Here is a 24262-nt window from a genome sequence, read left to right on the forward strand (position 1 = left end):
GAGGTCTAATAATGACCATTCTTTGTTCTAAAGCCCTTCGTTCTATTCCCATTGTCAATGGAATTAAGAACAAACTCTTGATCATGGTGACCAAAGTGCCACATGATCTACTGTAAATTTTACTCAACATTAATTAATGAAATAATAGAATGGGTCCTTTATTTTCTAGGCAGTAAAATAACAACTCAGGAATGGCGCTTGTGGAAAAACTTCATTTTGCACTCTTGTCCTCTCTTTGGAGTATGGACTTTTTTTTTAAAGATTTAACTCAATTGCTAAATTTCACATGGAGTCTTTGTTGATCTTCTCAGTTGAAATTCACTATTCTCTTTCATGATACCTTCCTAAACATTTTTTTTATATTTCTTTTATAACACTTAGTTCAATAAACAGTTCAATCTATTTAAGAAATCTTTATTATCTACTATATTCCAGGCACCGTACTAAGGACCAATGATACATTAGATCTAGTGCAGTGGTTCTCAACCTGTGGGTCGTGACCTCTTTGGGGGTCGAACGACCCTTTCACAGGGGTCGCCTAAGACCATCGGAAAACACATATATAATTACATATTGAATTTGTGATTAATCACTTTGCTTTAATTATGTTCAATTTGTAACAATGAAAATACATCCTGCATATCAGGTGTTTACATTACGATTCCTAACAGTAGCAAAATTACAGTTATGAAGTAGCAACGAAAATAATTTTATGGTTGGGGGTCACCACAACATGAGGAACTGTATTAAAGGGTCGCGGCATTAGGAAGGTTGAGAACCACTGATCTAGTGCCTGCCTTTGAAGAATAATCATCTAGTGGTAGAAACAGACATAAACACAGTATTAGTAGAGGTACTAAGGGTGACATATATATAAATAGGAGAAGCCCCCCGCTCACCATTAAGGATGAAGGTATCAAATGAGTATTGAAGGATATGTTGAAATCAGCCAAGAGGGGCAGACAGAGAAGGCCACTTTAGGGGGACAGGGATAGCTTTAGCAATGGCAAAAGTCCTTATGGAGTATTTAGTAACTAGTATAAAAAGTATGAAGGGAGGCAAGATTTTGGAGATTTTTGCCATATTAAAAAATTTGAGCCCCATCGCTTCTCGGCCTTTTGGCTAAGATCAAGTATAAAAAAATGAGCCTTTAGGCAATTGGGAGTCATAGAAGTTAAGCTGATGAGTAACACAGGTAAATCATTATTTCAAATCATTGACTTGGTGGGAGTCTGCACAATATATTTGAGGAGATTAAGAACAGAAACAGGCAAAAGAGTTCGATTATTGCAGTGACAGTCTTAACTCTTTATAAGTAAGCTACATAGCATGATAACTGGCAGGTTGTGGTGGGGGAAGAAAAGAGCACAAGCTAAGCTGGTGTCCAGCTTTCCAGCAGTGACGATGGGCTACACAGATGATGGCACTTGGAACTGAGATGGTCATTTAGAAGAGAAAAGCAGGTCAAAATGAGGAGGAGGGCCGAAACCGGTTTGGCTCAGTGGATAGAGCGTCGGCCTGCGGACTGAAGGGTCCCGGGTTCGATTCCGGTCAAGGGCATGTGCCTGGGTTGCGGGCACATCCCCAGTGGAGGGTGTGCAGGAGGCAGCTGATCGATGTTTCTGGCTCTCTATCTCTCTCCCTTTCTCTCTGTAAAAAATCAATAAAATATATATATAAAAAAAAAAAATGAGGAGGAGGATTTCAGTTTTAGAATTTTTGAAAGGCTTGTGGAGAGCTCCCTTCAATAGTCTTTGTCCTGGGGTTAATTGCTAATTCTCATGCATTTCTCTCACTAGACTACAATCCTTGAGGGAAACTTCTTACATCTAATCTGTTCCTCATGGTATCTAGCACCAGACTTTGCACATAATAGGAGCCCAAAGCTTATTTGTTGAGTAACAGAAAAAAAAAAAGACTGGATAAAGGTAATCATTGGCAAATAAATCCCTTGACATTCCTGGAAGTTAACTTCCACACCCATAAAAATGAAGATTTGCCCCAAATCTTTCCTGTAGTTCTTTCCAACTTTAAAATTCTATGAAAGGGCCATGTTCTCTAAAATAAAGAATTATAGAATAATATGTTACTTTTATTGTACAATTTTGTGCATAAGTAGCCATTGAAATGTGTTGGAAACATACTCATAATATAAATTTGAAATGGTACAAATAAAAATGGCATTTAAACTAGGAAGGCCATGATGCTGACCTCAAAAAACTATGAAGCTTCAAATACTAAGGGATGCGTTTTAAAGCAAATGAAAATTTATCTAGTTCATAATCAAATGAAAATGTTATCAGTGCAGAAAGGAATCCTGCATGAAATTGAAACAATAAGAAAAAGTGTTTTTGTTCTTGTTTTGTTATGATTTTGTTTCTGTAGTTTAAATTTGTGCCATTTTATTCAACCCTTTAAAATGACACATCTCCCTTTAAATGGGGATTCTTTATTTCATGGTAAAGATAAAATATGATGCCCTTAAGTTAGTTCTTTTCTGCAGAAATAGCTTTAAAAATATTTTTATGCTTAACACAGAACAGAGGCATAGATTCTAGTCAACACTTTTCAGGCATGAAAGACATACAAACAGACAAGCATAAACATGAAATCTCTTCTTCTAGAACATCACTGTACCAAATGGCATATGAGGAAAACACCCTAAAAATCTTTCTGAAACAAGGTCTGTGCTATGAACATAAAACTAAAACAAACCAAAAAATTAACTCTGAGAATTGAAAGGAGGTTTTGAAAAAGAACTTTATATGAATAGGATGACACTTATCAAGGGAAATAGGTTAAAGACTGCAGGCATCTTGAACTTTTATATTGTTTAGGGAAGTAAAATATTGCCTCCAGATAGCTGACTGCTGAGATGGGGCTGGGGGTCTCTGAGGGGACACCAAATACTGGAACGCCCTCCACAGCAAAACACTGTACATGTATTGTCTCCAATGCCATTCACAATAACTCTTCATACATATGCATAGGAAGACACTGAAGTTCAGTAAGCTTAAATATGGTATTCCAGGAGGACATGCAGTAAGAGGTAGCATCAAATTGAGTTGTTGCATCCAATCTCAGGCTTTATCCATCCACCATGCATGAATGAACTATAACTTAAACCCAAATTAAATTTATATAAATTATATAAATGCATTTCTTAAAAATGATGAGCAAAATATCATAGATGTTTGTGGATTCAATTAGAATTGTATTTGAATTTATGCTCCATCTCTTGTCAGCTTTATGTTCTTGGACAAAGTACTTAATCTCTCAAAGTCTTACTTTTTGTACCTATAAAATAGAGGCAATATAGTGATTACACTATTATGGGATTGTTTTAAGGAATAAAGGGATGAAGAGTGTACAAGTTTTGGCAAATAGAAGGGCACAAGTAATGTTAGCAGTTATTATTGTACTTATCAATAGTGTCACCATTGTTATTAACACTTGCATTTCCTGAACTACACCTGCTGACTGATTTCCCTGTTTTTCCACACTGAACCTTTTTCCTGGAATTCCCTAAGCTCTTCTCATTCAAAAGGTAATTCTTGAGTCATTAACTCAAGACTCAGTTCAAGTGCCTCATTCTCTATATCATTTTTCTGACTTTCTTCAACACCACACTAAACAAAAAAAGTTAAATTTAAAAATTAAAACCCTTCTCATTTGTGTTTCCACTAATTTCTCTGCACATTTCAAAGATAATAACTGTGACACTTTTGTTATCTTTAATTTACACTCTGCCTCATCTTATAAATTGTCAAGTCTTACCTGCAATCTTAGTATCTACTACTGTGTTTGGCACTCAGTTAATGGCTGTGGATAACATAAATAAATGTTAACCACACTTTTATTAATTGTAAATAATATTCAAACTGCTTTATTAATAAAATTAGTGTGTATGTTCTTTAACAAAAGTAGTTAACATCCATCCTGTTAGCTGTCAGATGACCTATTCAATCAGTGTTTTTATTCAAAGACTATTGCCTATAAGAAAGGCTTGGTATGAAATTTAATCCTTGGATCAGAAAATGGGGGTTCTGAAATAAGCTCTCTGGGTGATCTTAACTAAGTTGAATTACCTGTCCTGTCCTTAGACTTTGCTTCTGTAAAAGGAGGCCATCGAACTATATGACCTTGAGTCCCTCCCAGTTCTAAAAGCATTTAGTCCTGGAATTCTAGTCAGAAAGGGAAACAGGACAGCCTGATGGATGTATTCTCACACCGGAGATGCTTATGAAAGGTCACAGGATTTCAACCGATATGCACCAAACATAAAAGAAACATTCCTGGGTTGGCACAGCAATAAAATTCAAATTGTTTCAGTGGTGATGTTACTTATTTCCTTTGAATTTCAGAGATGGGTATAAGCTATGAGCTTCTCTTTTAAAGATGATCCCATGGAAAATCAGTCATATATATGTGCAAGTGTAGATGTAAAAATTCACCCCAGTGACTAACAGGTAACCTTGAAAGAGAATGGAAGAGTCAGGAGTAAGTTTTTACTTTATTTCCTAAAATCACTGGCTCTTTCATGATTTTTACTTTTCCCTGTGATGTTTTGTAACTTGCCTCATTCCAGGACTACCATTTTCCCTCTCTTCCTGACCTAGTTTCTTGTCCTCCACTAAAGTCCAGCAAACTCTGGACCCAACATAGTTCTTAATAAGAAGAAATTGAAAAGAGTTTATGAATTTAATTGATGGAGTAATTAATTCATGGTTCAGCATTAAGCTATGCTGTGACTCTGGCTGTAATGGGTTTCAGAGCTTGCCAGTTCCTAGGTCAGTGACTGTTTCTATGCTATTGTTACTATTAAATGAAGGAAATAAGTTCAGAATTCTAGGTTTTACTTACCTAGGGCAGGAACCAAAAATGTTATGTACATTAATGGTTCCTAAATACTTGTTTCAGGACTCATGCGGTGAAAATACAAAAATAAATATAATGTAATTATTTAACCATAAAAACTTGTTTTTAATCTGAGAGTATTTCCATTTTATTTTTCATTTTTTGTTAATCGCTACCTGAGGGCATTTTTCCATTGACTTTTGAAGAAAGTGGAAGGGAAGGAGAGAGACAAAGAGAACCATCGATGTGAGAGAGACAAATCTATTGGTTGCCCCGCACGGGGACACAACCAGGGCCGGAGAGCAAGCCTGAAACCAAGGTACATGCTCTGGACCTGAATCAAATCCAGGACCCTTCAGTCCTCAGGCTGACACCTTACCAACTGAGCCAAACCAGCTAGGACAGTATTTCCATTTTCTACCTTTGTTTTTTAAATCTGTTTTACAAAATGATGGCTTTATTTAATGGTAACATAATATTTTTATTTAACATAGAATCACAGAGAACCTGTCAGACTCTCTGTGTGTCTCTGTGTGTATTTTGTTGTTGTTTCTGTTTGAATAAATACATTGCTTTAGTGTTTAAAACAATTGACATAAGAAATTTGTCCGCTATCACAATCGAAACTGGTTAAATCAGTCATTTGCAGAATTGACATTAAAATCATTTCTGTGTTTTTGAAACTGGGCTTATTTTCTCAGCCTGTTAGGATATTTTATATCAAATGCATTGCATTTAAAATAACATTTGTGTTAAACTGCTATTAAAAGTTGCTGTAACAGGAGAATCAGATAGATGATCTTCGTATCTTAGTGCCAAGACTTATTATTGACAAGATGACCACATGTCATTATGTAAGTTTAGCCTTAGTTTCCTCATCTATAGGAAACTAAGATGAGGATGACAATACTGTTCTAGAAGTTGTTGTGAAAATTATATAAGATAAGGTACATAAAGCATTAAGTAGTAACTATTATTTAAAAATTATATTTATTATCCTATATAATGAAAGCCTAATACAGTAGGTCCTCGGGTTATGTCGGAGATCTGTTCCTATGGCATGACGTAACATAATTTTCGCCATATGTCGGAACCCACCTACATAAGCACCTACGGCACTCACGTGAAGCACAGACACAGCAGTAATGAAGTTAAACAGTAAAAAAAAAAAAATTAAAAGAAAGATAATAATTCCTGACCTTTACTTGTGGTAAATAAATAATAAAAAACATAAAGCACATATGTACATATGTCAAAATGACGGAACTTTTTTTATATAAATAAATGGGAGATGGCGACGTAACCACGAAATGACATATGTTGAGTCCGATGTAACCTAAGGACTGTCTTTATGCAAATTGTCTCCTTGGGCGGTCATTCGACCAGGAATTTCACCAGGAGACCGAGAGTTCAACCACTCGCTATGATGTGTGCTGACCACCAGGGGGCAGCACGGAGCACGGCAGGCATCAGCAACACTGCGCTGGCAGCAGGTGCTCAGGTGCTGGGCGCCCGAGAGGAGCCCACCCCGCACCCACGCAGCCTCTTCTGGGTGAGCCGGGCCACAGCCAACAGTTTGCACAGGAGCCCGTCTGTGAGGCCGGCCAGGAGAGAGTGTTCTGCCCGCCTGGCTTCTGAGCAGCGCCGGTGGGTGGCCCAGAGGCCCATGCTATTCCCCAGCCCACAGCATCTGGCCATGCTCACTGCATCTCCGTGTGGGGACTCGGGTGCTGTGACTCAGGTGGAAGGGGGTGCATGGGGGCCAGGGGGCCCAGGTGCTGCCCTAGGGCCCAGGGTCAGCAAGGACCTGCCCTTCCATGCCAGACACTCACGTTTCGATTGCCAGCCAGGCCTAGGGACCACACTGCACATGAGTTTCATGCACCGGGCCTCTAGTTAGCAACAATAATAGTTTCAAGATGACAGAGGGTAGAAAGCATAAACTATGTTATTCATTGCTATATTCATAGTAGTTCCTGGCCACGTAAGCTTAATATTTATTGATTTGAATAAATGTTTTAAAATGATTGACTGATATGTGAATAAATAAACATATGAAACATGATATTGATCTATTTGAGGAGGATTTGCTTATGATCAATAGAAGGATTGTAGAGATTTTTTTACTGAGTCATTGAAAATAGTATAATCTTCATGTAGACAAAATATAGATATCCAGGCCAAAGTTTATAAATCCTCTGATTTCAATTAATGGTTAAATTGTACATTATGTTTTTACTGACATTTCAACTTTCAAAATCCCATTATTTAGTCATTGTTAGAGGTTCTTAACATATTTCAGAAGGTGTGGTGGCTTATCCTGGAAATCCTTTTGATGTTGTAAGTCATGACCCAGCAATCAGTTTCTGGAGAGTGCCTATCATGAAGAAATCATCTGTGATGCTGATATAAGAGCATCTGCAAGGAAGTGGAAGAATTCAATGTTTTATGTTATCAATTATACCTTGAGCTCTTTTGGCAAAAACTCTTGATTATATTCAAAATCACTCCAGAGTCTAATAAGCAATGATATGGCATTATACACATAGATCAAATAAATCATTTTCCATCTTTTAAATAGAACTGCTGTTCTCTAGCAATGTTTCTGTCTATATAATGCTTTGCGAGGTAAACTATTAGAACAACAGTTGTCTCATTAAAATTTTATCTTCTGCCATTCCTCCAGTTTCTTAAGTCTAATTCCCACTCTTTTTGTTTCCAACGCCAGGTTTTCTAGTTTAATTATGCTCAGTTGCAAACTTCACAGACAGTGCACTTTATAAAGTTCATAGAGCTTTATAGAGTTTGGAGACTAACAAAGTTTTATCATGGCCCATATATGTGAAATCTAGACTAGATAGATTTCAACATTCTGATTATTATTTTCACTTTCACCATCAACTGCAATCTGTGTCTTGATAACAGGTTCACTTTTAACATCCTATATAATAAAAGGCTAATATGCAAATTGACCAAACAGCAAATCGACCAGTCGCTAAGATGCGCACTGACCACCAGGGGGCCAGATGCTCAACGCAGGAGCTGCCCCCTGGTGGTCAGTGCACTTCCACAGGGGAGTACCGCTCAACCAGAAGTCCTGAGCCGGGCTCACGCTGGCAAGCGCAGCAGTGGTGGCAGGAGCCTCCCCGCCTCCACGGCAGCATTAAGGATGTTCGACTGCCTAAGTCGTCAGTCAGACATCCCTAAGGGCTCCTGGACTGTGAGAGGGCACAGGCTGGGCTGAGGGACTCCCTCCCCCAGTGCATGAAAATCATGCACCGGGCCTCTAGTTATAAAATAAGAATACAATGGATTTATTCTTTCCTGATTACAATAAATTCTTTCTAGCATTGCTATTTTCAATGAATACTTTCAGGTTCATAATTCAAAGAGTTTCAGATTCTGTAGAATGAAGAGAAATTAAATAGATTCCTCTTTAAAGAAAGTTGGATTCTGAAATTTTTCTTTTAGGCCCTGGCTGGACAGCTCAGTTGGTTGGAGCATAATCTTGAAATGCCAAGGTTATAGGTTCCGTCCCCAGTCAGGGCACAGAATCAAGCAATACATTCATGAATGAGTGGAACAACAAATCAATGTTTCTCTCTCTCTTCCTCTATCTCTCTAAAATTAATTTAAAATGATAAAATAAATCAGCAGGTTATAATTTCCTTTAAAATTAAAATTTCTTTTCAAATAAAGAGAATAAGTATATTCTCTTTAAGTATATTCTATTTTATAGGAAGCCTAGTTAACCTATTAAAAGTATTATCTGTTATAAAACTGAATTTGTGTATACATCTTCAACAGAAAAAACATAAACAGGATCTAGCTATGTGCAGCCAGAATAAATACTTACATGATGTAATTGGTATAAATTGAGAGTCACCAATGATACCTGCTCGAAATATTCTCTCCTTCCCCACATTCCCGCACTCCCAATCCCTACCCAATGTCTGAAACTTTCCATTTCTCTTTATTTCATTCAAAATGTTTTGCTTTAGCTAAACCACCAAGATACACATAGGGCATTTCACACTGATGAGCTAGAACAAGATAATGATTTTCAACAGACATAATTAAAGACGAGTTACATGACTCTGAAACTCTCTTCTATAAAGGGTGGAATGTGTGGTGACTGGGGAAGTTTTTCTGAAGAGAAATGGCCAATGCTAATCTGGGATCCCCACCCTTCTCCCTACACCCTCGCCCACATAAATCTGGAAAGAGAGACTTCAATGGGACCATTTAGACAGCACAATATGAGGGCCTGGCAGCTGAGATTCAGTGAGTAAGTGTAAACTCTCTCCCGAGAAATCTCCTTGGTGAGGTGGCTGGCTAGTTTGCTGATGAACAGGCAGGAGAGGTGACTGAACTCCAATGTCTGAACATTTACTGTGGTCCAGATAGGGGCCTCCTGCAAAAGATAGCTGGTCTGGGGTCATCTTGTTTTTTTCCCAAGATCACTGCCTCGATCAGTAAATAAAGCTAAGCTGAGAGGAGTTCTATAAACTGCTGGGCTTTAAGAATAAGCAGTAGGCTGCAGAAGAAACAATCACACATATGTAGTGAACTGCTGGTGAAATAGAGAGACCGCAAAGGCACCTGGGTCAGGTTTTCCCACCGGCCCCTCCAGATTCGCTCTCCACCATTTTCGCCACACTCTGCCCCCACAGCCCAAATGTCCTAGAGATGCTCCCTGTTCCCTGCTTTCAGTGGGTGTGGCCAACAGGAGGCCCGAGGGTGAGAGGGAGTAAGGCTATTCCTCTGAGGAGTAGCTGTAAATTTACTATGTTCCTCTCCTGAAAACCCAAGCTCCCAACAGGCAGCCTTCTTCATGCAGCTTGAAGGCCTCAGGCCTCAGGATGTGTGGGCTCTGGGAAGTTGCCAGCCCAGGGTCTTGGTCTACCCTTGTTGGTTCTCATGAACCTTGCCCACAACTATGTAAAAAATCCCTTTAATATATACAGTCTTCTCAAATTACTAGATTGGTGCACCATGTTTCTCTTGCTGGGACCCTACCCAAAACAGCGAATCTAGAGCCTGTTCCCCTTACCTCTCCTCCTTCCCCTTGCTGCATGCCAGAAAGAGGTAGAAAAAGAAATAAAAGGCCAAAAACATCTCATTCCTAACTATTGATCTCCTTTCTGCCACAGGCCTACACTGTGGGAAATTGGAGTTCAATTTAAATAAAGATAGGAGTTTTGACAATTATATTTCTAATAACTGATTAGAAAAGAGGGAATGACACAAAAGACCTAAGATGACTGGAAAAGTTTTGTGACTGCATGCCTTTTCATCCAGGATGAGGGAAAGAATTTAGCCCACCGTATAAAAGGGACAGTAGGAGCTAAAAGCATAATTGCTTTATTTTACCTTCTTTTTGAATATCCTACTTTTTAAAAAAATAGTTTTATTGATTTCAGAGAGGAAGGGAAAAGGAGAGACAAATAGAAACATCAGTGATGAGAATTATTGATTGGCTGCCTCCTGCAAGTCCCACACTGGGGATTGGGCCTGGAACCCAGGCATGTGCCCTGTCTGGGAATCGAACCAGTGATCTCCTGGTTCATAGGTCCAAGCTCAACCACTGAGCTACAGTCCTTATTTACATATGTTGGCTATTTTGTTGTTGGGGAAGGAGAGTAGGAAGAAGGAGATTCGTTTGGGAAAATGAAGAATATTGACCAGTCACAGAGAGCACTCCAGAGGACAGTGCTTGAGTCAGTCAGGGGAAAAAGGGCATCACAAGGGAGAAAACCTAAGGGCACTGAACCAGCTTCAGAGTGCTGTCTCAAACTCACCTAGAATGACACAAATTTAAAATTCACAATGCAACTTTAAAGAAAACCCTCCTCTATTTAAAGCAATCGTTCTAAGACTAATTCCAAATATATCTTTTTAAGTTTCTTTTTTCATTCAGAATACTGATGTGGAGGGGGAAAAAAAATCTACTAAGTGGTTCAGAGGACAGGGTCTAAGTCCTAACATTTTCACTTATTGGATGTATGAACCGGGAAAATCACATTGAATCTATGGGGCTCAGTTCCCTCTTCTGTAAAATGGGGTACAGGAACAGACAGACCACTTGGGGTCCCTTCCAGATCTGATCTCCACATACCAACTGGAGTTGGGAGTACTTATTGCCTTCTGGTTATATTTCCCTACATGAAGGACATTTTTTAGTTCACTTCCCAGAAAGAAACACTATAGGAGGAATATTTCCAGTTGTTAGTCCTGAGCAACTTACCTGGTGAGGGAAGTTAGACAAAAAGTGGGGCGGACTCATTCACAGCCCTGTCACTTGTGGGTTTTCCTCTATTTGTTCTCTCTGTCCTGTTACTGCTTCATGGCAGAAGGCGAAGTCTCAGGGAAGCACTGAACAGTCTTCAATTTAAGGGGGAAGAAATAGGAAGCCTGCTTATCACCAAGCCCAGGCCCCTTGTCGACTTTTGTTGGTTTTAGTTTTCTGGAAGTGAGGAGGGGCAAGTGACAGGCCACAACAAAAGCACAAAAGTAGGTAGGCACTGGTGGCAAAAGTTATTCTCATCTTCAGCCCAATGAGCAGGATTTAAAATAAATGATCATCTGGTCTATGGTTAATAGATGCATGAGCTACCACATCCTTTCAAAAATGCAGATTTAGTGAGTCATTCTTCTACAGACAATCAATGCAGAGATTTCTACGGTCCTTCAGTAGCTCTAATTAATGCTATGAAACAGAGCCTAGAAAACACGCAGGTATCTGACAGGCAAACTAAGTACTCTATATTCAAAAGGGAAACGATAAAATAACCATTTGAAATGTGCCTCTGAATCTGAAGCAGCTCCTGCCACTATTTTACTGTCTCTTTAGAGATTAAACTTCACTCTCTCTCTTTTTTTTTTTTTTTTTAAGAGAGAGAATAGAAGGGAGGGGGAGAGACAGAGAAACATGGATGAGAGAGATACATCGATTGGTTGCCTCCCACACGCACCCCGACCTGGGTCCAGGATCGAGCCTGCAACCAAGGTACATGCCCTTGACCTGAATCAAATCCAGGACCTTTCAGTTTATAGGCCGATGCTCTATCCACTGAGCCAAACTGGCTAGAGCTATACTCCACTCTACAACTTCCACTCTACAACTTCAATTTGCAAGGGAGACTAGGTAACACCTTTGCTTCATTAGTATTTAGCACTGAACAAAACTCAGTAAACTTAGCTTAATGAAATGATACCATCTGGTTTGGCTGAGATGGGTTCAGAGTCTCAAATGCTAAGTTTTTACTTAATGACCTCCGCTCTCTTTCCCAAGGGTCAACATTCCCTCTCACTGAGCCTGTGCAAACTGGCCTATGCAGTAGGTGAGACAGGCAGCTAGGGAGTAATAAACCCCGGCTCTCTGGACTGGGGTGATTTGGACGTGGTGCTGTATATCAGTCCTAGACGTCAGGGAAGACTGATAAAGCAGCACAAAGCTCGTGGTGAAGCGCAGCTGAGTTGCAGGAGATTGTTTTGATGATAATCGGCAGAACCAACCATAAATTTTGGATGCAGAATTAGAAATGGCCTGTAAACATCAAATAATGGGTGTCGGAATTGAAAACGAAACTATCTGTTGCCTGTAATATTTCTTGCAGTCTGGCTTAGAGAGTTAGTAACTGAGAGATGGGCATGATGATCCTTTCCAATGCCTGATGTTAGACGGCTGAGGATATTAACTCCTCCTTCCAACAGCCTGAAGGAAACACAGCTAAATGAACTTGCTAGAGAGCATGGGGCATGAGATACAGATTTAACCTTATGCAGTCAGAACTCTAGAGGTTAACAAAACATACGGAGAAGCACAAGGCTTGCGTTAGAAGAACCACACCAGCAAGCACTAAAGGGATGAGCTTAAATGATTTACATGAGTCGCTCATTCACACTCATCTAAATATTTAAAAAATGAAACCTGACTTTCTTGTACCTGATTATAGGGAGGTGTCAGTCAATTGTGTGCGAATCTACATCAAATAACTATTGAAAGATACGGAAGTTTGTGGACCCATGATAATTGCAGATAGCTACTACTGAAGCTGGGCTGTGAATTAATAGATTTTTAGGCCCTTTATTAAATAGGTAAGAATCATGTGTGATAAGCACATTTTTAATTAAGTGTGATAATTTATAAATAACAAGTGGACTGCTTGTTACAAGTATATGAAAAAAAAACATTTTTCTTCTACCATTCAAAAGTAAAACACCTTTTTTGCTCTATTACTATGTTTATTAAACATTTGTTCTTAGAGAAAGAAACTAAAGTGAAAGTCAGTGGCTTCCAAATTCATGAAAATTTACTATTCCCCCTGCTAAATCAATGTAAACATACAATCCATTTAAGAAAAACTTTACTTTTTATAACGAATTGTGGAGGAATAGAAGATACTGATTCCTGTGGGTTCTTGATACTGTAATTAAGTGGAGAATTTTTTAATGTTGATATAGGCTATATTGTGCATGAAACAGTTAAATAGTAATGTGGGTGGGAGTAGGGCAGTGCTATTCAAAATAGTGGACAAGAAATGCATGAGCAGCAGCACTTCAGCATGGGCAAGGAGCACGTCAGAGTCAGCAGGGTGGGAGGCAGTGCCTATCATTATGAAAGCAGATATACGTAATCAGTCCTCTGGTAGGGACAGGGTGCTGCATGTTAGCTCATAGACATATGCCACTGGAGAGATGAAAGGAAAAGATATACCTGTAACTCTTTATAAGATAAGCATTATGCCTCAATTAGGAAATTTCTCTACTCAAAAAATTGTTCCCTATTCCCACCTCCTTGACCCTACAGGCCGGAAATACTCAGGTTAAAGAGAAAAAAAAAGCTAATAGATGCCCTGCCTGGTGTGGCCCAGTTGGTTGGGCATCATCTGGTATACCAAAAGGTTGCTGATTTGATTCCTGTTTAGGACGCATGCCTCGGTTGCAGTCTCAATAACCGGTAAGGGGGCAGACTGGAGGCAGCCCATCAATGTTTCTCTCTCATACTGATGTCTCTTTTCCCTCTCCCTTACTCTCTCTCTAAAAGTCAATTTAAAAAAAAAAGAACTAAGACAATATTAATTCTGAATTAATATGTAAAACCATGGCCAAATTTTTAAGACTATGTGGAGGAGAAGCAAAGGCTAAAGAATAGCAATAAAATAACAGCAATAATAACAAATGTTAATAGTTTACTTAAAATGTACCAAGCACTAGATCTATAGACATTATTTTATTGAATTCTCTCACAGACCCTATTAAATAAGTACTGTTTTGTCACAAACAATACCTCTGATAAAGGGATAATATCAAAATATATACAGAACACATACAACCCAACAACAGAAAAACAAACTATCCAATTAAAAAATAGGTAGAGGATCTGAACAGCTACTTTTCCCAAGACATACAGATGGCCAAAAGGTATATGAAAATATGTTCTACTTCCCTAGCTATAAGGAAAATGAGAATCAAAACCACACTGAGATACCATCTCACACCTGTTAGAATGGGTATTGTCAATAAGACAGGAAATAATAACTGTTGGAGAGGATATAGAGAAAACATAACCCTTATACACTGCTGGTGGGAATGTAAATTGGTGCAGTTTCTATGAAAAAATAGTATAAAGCGTCCACAAAAAATTAAGAATAGAGCTACCACATGATGCAATAATCCCTTTTCTGGCTTATCTACCTGAAAAATGTGAAAATATTTATTCAAAAAGATATATGTAGCCCTATGTTCACTGCAGCATTATTCACAATGGCCAAGACATGAAACAACCTACATGTTCTTTGATCAATGTTAGATAAAGAACATGTGGTACATATATACAATGAATATTACTCAGCCATTTGTGACAACAAGGATGGATCTTGAGAGTATGATGCTAAGTGAAATAAGTCAGATGGAAAAGGGCAAGTGCCACATGACTTCACTCATGTGGGATATAAAACAAAAAGTAACAAATGATGAACAAGCAAAATAAATGCACAGATACCAACACACCACAGGGGAAGGGATGTGAGGAGAGGATGAAGAGGTTAAAGGGAGTCAAACATCCTATCTAATAATAGACAAACATGGTAATTAACCATACCTCCGCTACGCTTCCCATTGGCTAATCAGGGTGATATGCAAAGTAACTGCCAACCAAGATGGCTGCCGGCAGACAGGCAGCTGAAGCGAACATGAGGCTTGCTTGCTCTAGTGATGGAGGAAGCCAAGGTTCCCCGCCTGCTGCAGCCCGGCTCTGAGTTCCAGTCTAAGCAACAATGTTGGAATTATAGAAGCTAAACAAACCCCAGATACCTGCTTTCAGCCAGTCAGCCTCGGAGCTGGAGCCACAACAAAGTTTCAATTACAGAAGGTAAATAAATCCCAGAATAAAAAGAAAAAAAGGAGCGGTTGGGAGCTTCAGTCGCCCGCCAGCCTGAAAACGGCCCTCAGCCCCTCACCCAGACTGGCCAGGCACCCCAGTGAGGACCCCCACCCTGAAGGGGGTGTGACCAGCTGCAAACAGCCATCATCCCCTCATCCAGGCTGGCCAGTCAACCCAGTGGGGATCACTGGCCAGGTGGAGGAACCCCACCCATGCACTATTTTGTGCACCGGGCCTCTAGTATGATGATAAAAGACTAGACTTTGGGCAGTGAATGAACCCAATGAAATATACAGATGATATAAAGTCGTACACCTACAACTTATAGAATGTTACTAAACAATGTTTTATGCCAAGAAATTTAAAATAAACTGGTAGTCACAAAAAGAAACAAAATGCTCTTTAAATTATTAGATTAGCAGATATTAAATAAAAAGAACCCATGTACAAAAAAACCCAAAAAAACAAAACACAATATCCCAGCCAAAAAAATGTAGGACAAGAGCAGTGTCAGACACAAAAGAGGACTATCAGACAATAATAGAAGAGGCACAGTCTTATATAGAATGTAAGTTAATTTCTTTGCATTCTTGGTACAGAGGAACTTGAGTTTAATATCAATGAACCACTAGAGCCCTAGCCAGTTTGGCTCAGTGGATAGAGCATCGGTCCATGAACTGAAGGGCCCTGAGTACAAATCTGGTCAAGGGCATGTACTTCAGTTGCACACTAGATCCCCAGCTCCTATGTACATGAGGCAATCAATGTATCTCCCTCACATCAATGTTTCTCTCTCCCTCCCTTCCACTCTGTCTAAAAAAATTAATGGAAAAATACCGTTGAGTGAGGATTAACAAAAACATCAACAAGGAGCCCCTCTTTAAAACACATCAATGTTTTCCCTTTGAAAGATTTTAACAGGACTCAAGCCCTTACATCCTTAAAGCTCCCAAAGGTCTTATATGCTAAGGCCATGATTTGATCTCTGCCTTAACCATGCCTCCAGCTCCATCTCAGGCTCCCTTGTAACTATTTGTGCTCCAACCTTTAAACATTCCCTGATTCTTAAACATGCCATTCCCTCCCCCTTCAGGGGGTTCTGTTTATGTTGATATCTCAACTCAAAATTCTCTTCCTATTCCCCAGTCCCTATAGTCTTACCCTGCTTATTTCCTCCTCATTCTTATCATTTTATTTCCAATGATGATGCTTCTGCCAAGAAGCCTTCCCATACTCATAGCACTCACAATGCTTATTGCAGCTAATAAGTATAAATTCCTTTTTGCGATTAACTGATTAATGTAGATCTTCCCTAACAAATAGACTAGAAATTCTAGGAGGGTAAAGGACTAAGTCACTTTTTGTTGTTGTTAGTTCTCACCCGAGGAGGATATTTTTCCATTGATTTTTAGAGAGAGTAGGAGAGAGGGGGAGAGACAGAGAGAAACATCAATGTGAGAGAGACACATTGATTATTTGGGTGCCTCCTGCACTTGCCCTGACCAGGGCCAGGGATCCAGGCTGCAACTGAGGTTCATGCCCTTGACCAGAATGAAACCTAGGACCCTTTAATCTGAGGGCCAAGGCTCTATCCACTGAACCAAACCAGCTAGGGCAGGACAGAGTCAGTTTTGTTCACCACACTCTCCCCAGCACTTAGTATATGCCTGACACTTACAAACTGCAATAATTACTATTGAATATGTTAATGAATTAATTACTCATAGTTATTAGGACACTGTATATTTATGAGACTATTGGGACTGAATGGACCTTATTACAATCAAGATTTTTTTTTTATTTTTATTTTTTTGCCAGTGCAAGCAGTAATTCTTACTCAAGCAGTAAACCCTTACCCTAGATCCGTGGTCGGCAAACTGCGGCTCGTGAGCCACATGCGGCTCTTTGGCCCCTTGAGTGTGGCTCTTCCTAAGCCTTAGGAGTACCCTAATTAAGTTAATAACAATGTACCTACCTATATAGTTTAAGTTTAAAAAATTTGGCTCTCAAAAGAAATTTCAATCGTTGTACTGTTGATATTTGGCTCTGTTGACTTATGAGTTTGCCGACACCTGTCCTAGATGAATGGGCTACATGTTACACTCATCCACTATCACCTGGTACATGTTTATCTTGGAAAAACTATGAAATATATAAGAATTCACTGGGAAGATGGCAAAACTTCTGAAGGACTCTTTTGTAAAATAAATTTTAAACTGGATACATTGTACTTAACAAATATAAATTATGATGACACATTTACTGATTAAATCTATTTTACCAGCTGCCTGTGTAGCTTTAGTTTACCAAATGCTAATTTTAAATGCCATATTTTCTTTAAATAGGTATCTATGTACAAATAATTCCTGTGTAAAGGAATTATTTTGTCTGAAGGTGGGTAATTTACATTTGGTCTGCACTAAAAATGGTACTTGAAATCAACAATCATTTACAAGAATTATTATTGCCATAGTGGCTATTAATATCCCTCCCGTTTCATTATTTTCCATTTGTGACCCAGCACCAATAATTCATATAAAGCATAACTTTAAGTTTTTAAAAAAACACATGGCAGAGACTCGCGCAGCCCACAGCCCACAGCCCACAGCCCACAGCCCACAGCCCACAGCCCACAGCCCACGTGCTCAGTTCTCTCCCTCTGGCTGGCGGCAGCAGTGCCTGCAGCATCAAGGATGCCTCAAGCAAGACAAGTGGTCAATTTCCGGCGGCCCACCAGGCTACCGCCTGGTGTTGTTAGAGATACAAAAAGAATTATTAAACTATGTTTTTGAAATGAGCCACAGGTCATCAGATTTTCCTAAGATTCTTAAAATCACAGAGAATCTTGTGCTGGAATTAGCCCTTCTGGACAACCACCATAAGGAGATTTTCGCAAGGAGGTGGTCTGGCTCATTCACTGTTGTCCCCTTAAACCTGATTGGCTGAAAGCAGGAAGGTGTGTGGACTCTGTGGTGACTGGAGCTTGGTCAGCTAAAGCAGTGGTTCTCAACCTTCTGGCCCTTTAAATACAGTTCCTCATGTTGTGACCCAACCATAAAATTATTTTCGTTGCTACTTCAAAACTGTAATGTTGTTACAGAAGAGCAAAGAAATACCAAGCACGCTTCCTAGAGAAAGGGAGGGACCCATTTAATAACACTAGTGACTAGTGGACTCCGGGAAATAATTTCCAAATCAGAGTGAAGTAACATACGGAGGCTTTGCTTTTTATAATCTTCTGGGATCTTTGTCTTGCAGATATGGTTCCGCCCCTTCCTGGGCTTATAGGAAGGCCCCCAGGTGTTGGGGATTCCCAGGTCTTATCAGATGATCTGTCCTGGGGCCAGAGATAAAGACCTCCCCCCCCCTCTCCCAGGGCAATGCATTGTTCAGTTTTTATGGCCTGACATGCCTTGCAAGACCAGTTTCCTCCTCAATGTTGCTACTGTTATGAATCGTAATGTAAATATCTGAAATGCAGGATGGTTTTAGGCGACCTCTGTGAAAAGGTCGTTGGACCGCCAAAGGGGTTGCGACCCACAGGTTGAGAACCGCTGAGCTAAAGCCTCAGAAGAAGCCAAGAAGTTTGGGACTGTGAATATCATCCACCCTAAACGTGGGAGTTATACAAAAATTCTAGACCCAAGCACCTGGACCCTCAGCCCAGACCCCTCCTATGTGTATTACTGTGCCAATGAGACTGTGTAAGGTGTGGAGTTGACTTTATCCCTGATGTCAAGGGAGCTGTGCTGGTTTGTGGCATGTCCTCAAACCTCCTACCCAAGTCAACGTTTCCAAGGGTGGGGTGGTTTTTGATGGTGCGCATTTTTGATGGTTGGCTCTGCGGGGGTCAGGGAGCTGATCATCTGTGATGACCTGCTGGGGGCTTGCCCTCGGTCCTGGAGTACAAAGTGCAGGCCAGAAACAACTCCTGGTACCACACACTTCCCTGCTTCAGCATCTACTCATGAACTTGGTCCTGGAGTAGATTAAGAACAATGATTGTGCAGCCGCCATCAAATCTCAAATGATTTATGATATCATTGATAATTCTCAAGAACTCTATGTATGTCCAGTGGAGCCCCAGAACAGAAGCAAGATGAATATTCAGTATCATTAAAATTTAAACTAACTTAATAGCTCATAAACTTAACCATGATATTTTTTTCCAAGGAACATGCTTATTATAGATTCTTCTCCCCTTCCCCAAAAACCAGCAAATTATCCACAGCTTTGAAAGCTTGTGAGACTTAATAGACACCTTAATTTTGACTTGAACTGGAAGCATTTAAAAAAACAAAACCCTTATTTTAGCTTTTCTAATGATTCCAGCTTATGTTGTATTGGCTGCTATTTTTTCCAACTAGATCTCAATATTCAAACTTGCCCATGGACTTACACAAAGTGCAGTTAATGTTTCTGGAGACCCACAAACTCATAGCATTGAGGGTGGAGGGCCCACTAGGTGCTGAATCTTGATTCTTTTCAAAATGACAGCAGGCGGGGGGGGGGGGGGGGGGGGGGGGGCGGGGGCCTAGGCTCCACAGCTGTTCATTCAGGTCAACCTTGACCATGTGGTGAGTATTTAGGAGTTCTAGGCTAAAGGGCCAATTGGAGATCTTTATACTGTTATTCTCATAAAGAGATAAAGGTGACAAATTGTAAGTTAATATAGCAAGGTCTGTTTTTAATGCCAAATAGTTGATATCACTACACATTTATAGTTCTAATAATGCAGTTCTCAGTGATATATGGAGAGACTTTGGGAATTTGTTAGAATCCTTGACCATGTACATTAAGCATTATATTTTCAACAGTTCTGTCTCTCCCTTCTATCCTCCCTTCTGAAGCTGCTTCACAAGATTTAGAAGCTCCCCACCATGGGCGATATTACCAGGAGTACTTGTAGTAGAACAAACTTCTAAAGATCACCTACCTACCCAAGTCTAGGCAGTAGACTGCCTAAAAACCATTCTATTTAGGTTATTATTCTTCCTATAGGTTCACAGGGGTGTTAAAGGGTTTTCAACTATTGCTTTTCATTGACCAACAGAATATAGAAAACAAAAGAATCACAGTAAAATCAACAGAAATTACTTCATTTTTATAAATCTGGAAACTGAGTCAGAAACTCACCAAAATTCAATAGCTGGTTAATGACAGAGCTGATATGAGAGTTAGGTTCATAATCTACCAATTTGGATGCCAAATGGTAATCCAGAAGTATAGTATTTTTATATTCTGAAATTCCTACCAAGAAATTTTCTTATGGGGACTTTTAGCTTAAAATAAATGTATCCAATTAAAAATTACCTAATTATCCACATCAATTTTAAACGAGGAACTGTGCTATTCTATGTGCTTTGTCTACTTTAGTAGCCACTCTGAGGTAGAACACTAGTATCACATTTTGAAGAAGAGAAAAAAGATTCATTAAATTTTTATAAGTGGTAGGGTACATACTATCTACACTGTACTATACAGTACATATTTTAAATGTGTATCATTACTTTAATGTTTTTATTGTAATATCCTTTGAACTCGAGCTGTTATTTAGATGCCTGTTAAATAGGCTCATGGCATCTGCTCTGTTGAAATGTCAGTACAGTAAATATTTCTGAAACTACATAAAAAAGCACTTACATTTATTCCCTGTACTGGGATCACATTCCTCACCTTTCCCCCTATTTTAGCTATATCAAGTTGCTTCTCACAGGAGACATTAGTCACAAATACAGTAATACACAAGCAAATTTTAAATAGTGAGTCACTAAGGATCAAAGTTCCCACTCACCTTCCGGTGAGACATCCATTGAATTGCTAACTAGTACATTTTAATACTAAGCATTTAAGATCAAATTACCTGCCAGAAGTAGATTATAAAGAACCTAGTTAGAGCAAAATTAGGCAGTGGATAAGAAGGGCACAGAAATAGCATGATAAGAGAACAGAAATGTTGAAAAGATCCCACTAGACTCCAATCAAATGAGTAAAACTTTAGGCCTTAAACAACAACCATCCTTTACTTGAATGAATATGGAAAATGATGGAAAATGTCATAGATGAAAATCAAGAATTAAGGATTTTTAAAACATAGTAGGCAGAAAGACCAAGTAAATATTAACAAGTAATGAATGAATGAATGGACAAGGTTTCTGAGGCCTTGTGCCATGAGACAAAGTAAAACTGTTCTCAACAGGATGATCTATCCATCACTCCCCAAGAGTGTCAGTTCTTTCCCCAAGTCCACAAATGTTCTGCGCTATCTAGGTTTTTCATTATTATCCTTTTTATAATCCTTCATTATTATCCTTTTCTTTTTTATAAGCAGTCTAGAAACAAACAAATAATAACTATTCTATGTGTTTAAAGTCTATTGACACAATTTCAAGGAAAAACAAAACTGGAAATAGTGAAGAGCTTGTAAATATGTTATTTTCTACTGAATAGCAAGGTCAAGAATGCCAACTTGTTGACCACCAAAGTAGCTGTTTTCTTTCTTTATTCTCTGTGCTTATTCCCAATTCCTCAGACCCAACCAAAGTCCCACCACAGAGGAAGCATATTTCTTGAAGCTGGAAAATAATTTAAATATATCACCCTAACTCTTGTATGGTAAGTGTTGTAAGGCAAAATGTCTTCAGCTAAATGATACCTATGTGGTGATTAAATTGTGGTTCCCAGGATGGCAATCCGACATTTAACTACACAAGCAGCTCAAAAAGATACAGTTCACTGCCTCAATGGATTCAGCAATAAAAAGAAGCACATTTAAATACTAAAGACATTGTGCATGAATAAATAGCAAAATAAAGGAAACCTTAAGTGCTTTCCAGCAGTTGAACCCATAACCATTCAATTTCCCTTTATTTGTTCCTCTTAATAACCTTTTCCCCTGGGTAATGCTGGGAGAGCACAGTGCCATTGTAACCTTGAATTTGGTATAAATCCATTAACACATATTGACCTGGCAATAGGGGTGTGTGTGTGTGTGTGTGTGTGTGTGTGTGTGTGTGTGTGTTTCCTGTTTTAAAAGGACAATTTTTTTAAAAAAGGAAAACCAAATCAAAAGTGTAGGGCTTGCTGTTTCTAAAGTGTCTATTATTGCCTTTGCTCTCTGCCTCAGGTTATTTATTTCTGCTCATTTTGGAGAGATGGGGCAGGGTCTCCCTGGGTTGATACTTCAGTCTACAAATTGACTTAAGCTCATGGAATACGGAAAATAAGCTAAACTAAAAATTTACATAATTACTTACATAATTTCATATCTGTCACCTCATTTAATACTCCCTGAATCTTATCATATCAACAAAACAGGTATTAGAGTCCTTGTAAATTACTATAGATTTGTTCAGCTATGACCTAGATTGGCCTTTGATATACACTGAGTGGCCAGATTATTATGACCACCTGATGTTTGTAGGCAAATTAGCTATAATTTCCTGCTGAAGTTGCTAGAAGGCCAAACCATTATAAACGGGGAAGCAGGTTGTTTACCATGACAGTAGAAGTGATGTTTTTCTGAAAATATGGGTAAACAATGCAATTTAACAGCCTTTGAATGTGGGATATATATATATCTACACTAATAAAAGACAAACATGCAAATTGACCATAACTTTGTTACACCTTAAGCCACGCCAACCAGCCAATCAGAGCGAATATATGCAAATTAACCCAACCAAGATGGCGACCGGCAGCCACGGAGCTGGAGCAAGCAGAAGGCTTGGTTGCCCCAATGATGGAGGAAGCCAAGCTTCCCGGCCAGCTCTGAGCAACACCCAAAGCAACAAAGTTTCAATTATAGAAGGTAAATAAATCTCAGAATAAAATTTTTAAAAAAAAGGAAAAAAGGAGAGGCTGGGAGCTTCTGTCACCAGGAGGGGGGAGTTGGGGGGGGGAGGGGGCTTGGGCAGCCTGAAAAAGGCCCTCAGCCCCTCACCCAGGTTGGCCAGGCACCCCAGCGGGACACCCCCCTGATCCAGGACACCCTTCAGGGCAAACCAGCCGGCCCCCACCCATGCACCAGGCCTCTATCCTATATAATAAAAGGGTAATATGCAAACTGACCCTAACAGCAGAAAGACTGGGAATGACTAGTCACTATGACACACACTGACCACCAGGGGGCAGACGCTCAATGCAGGAGCTGCCCTCTGGTGGTCAGTGCGCTCCCACAGGGGGAGCTCTGCTCAGTGACAAGCCAGGCTGATGGTTACCAGTACAGCAGTGGTGGTGGGAGCCTCTCCCATCTCCTCAGCAGCGCTAAGGATGTCCGACTGCAGTTTAGGCCTGCTCCCCGCTGGCAAGTGGACATCCCCCAAGGGCTCCTGGGCTGCCAGAGGGATGTCTGATTGCCATCTTAGGCCCAATCCCCCAGGGAATGGGCCTAAGCCAGCAGGTGGTCATCCCCCGAGGGTTCCCAGACTGCGAGAGGGCACAAGCCAGGCTGAGGGACCCCCCACCCTGAGTGCACAAATTTTTGTGCACCGGGTTTCTAGTATATTTTATAATTAATAACAATATCAATAACTAAGTTTGGCAGTTAACATATTTTTAGGATTGTTGACTATCATTTAGGATTAGTTTAGTTATTTTTTTAAGTGAGATGATTTAAAGTTTGTTTAAAGGAAAATACTAGGCAAAAAATAGCATAGGTAGTTTTTAATGTATGAAAAAAATTGTGAAAATGATATAAGAATGAAAGAAGATTATGAAACTCTATAGCTCATTGCAGGTACAACTATTTTAGGCAACCAATTTGTTGACTAATCCAACAAATATCAGTAGCTCTTTCTACATTCAGTTTGAGATTCCACATCTCAGAAAATACTGAAAAGAAAATAGAGGGAACTAGAGATAGTACACTGAATTCTAGGAGTTGAAGCCCTAGCAGGTAAACTTCTATTAGTTTAAATGACTATACAAAAAGATTCTAATATCAATGCATAGGTAGTACTATAGTCATTTTGCCATATAATTCATCTATTCAAAATCTCAGAAAACTCCAAAAATAAG

The 24262-nt window shown here is 39.5% G+C and overlaps 1 protein-coding gene and 1 pseudogene across 1 annotated transcript in view; one reads left to right on the top strand and one right to left on the bottom strand.

Annotated features, from left to right (window-relative positions):
- CTNNA3 (catenin alpha 3) overlaps window positions 1–24262 on the bottom strand; it is a 1292302-nt gene that overhangs the window by 623055 nt on the left and 644985 nt on the right. The window lies entirely within an intron of this gene.
- Window positions 17938–19364, top strand: LOC118670284 (annotated as a pseudogene).

The sequence above is a fragment of the Myotis myotis genome, unplaced genomic scaffold (genome assembly GCF_014108235.1).
Source record: "Myotis myotis isolate mMyoMyo1 unplaced genomic scaffold, mMyoMyo1.p scaffold_m19_p_15, whole genome shotgun sequence".
Lineage (NCBI taxonomy): Eukaryota > Metazoa > Chordata > Mammalia > Chiroptera > Vespertilionidae > Myotis > Myotis myotis.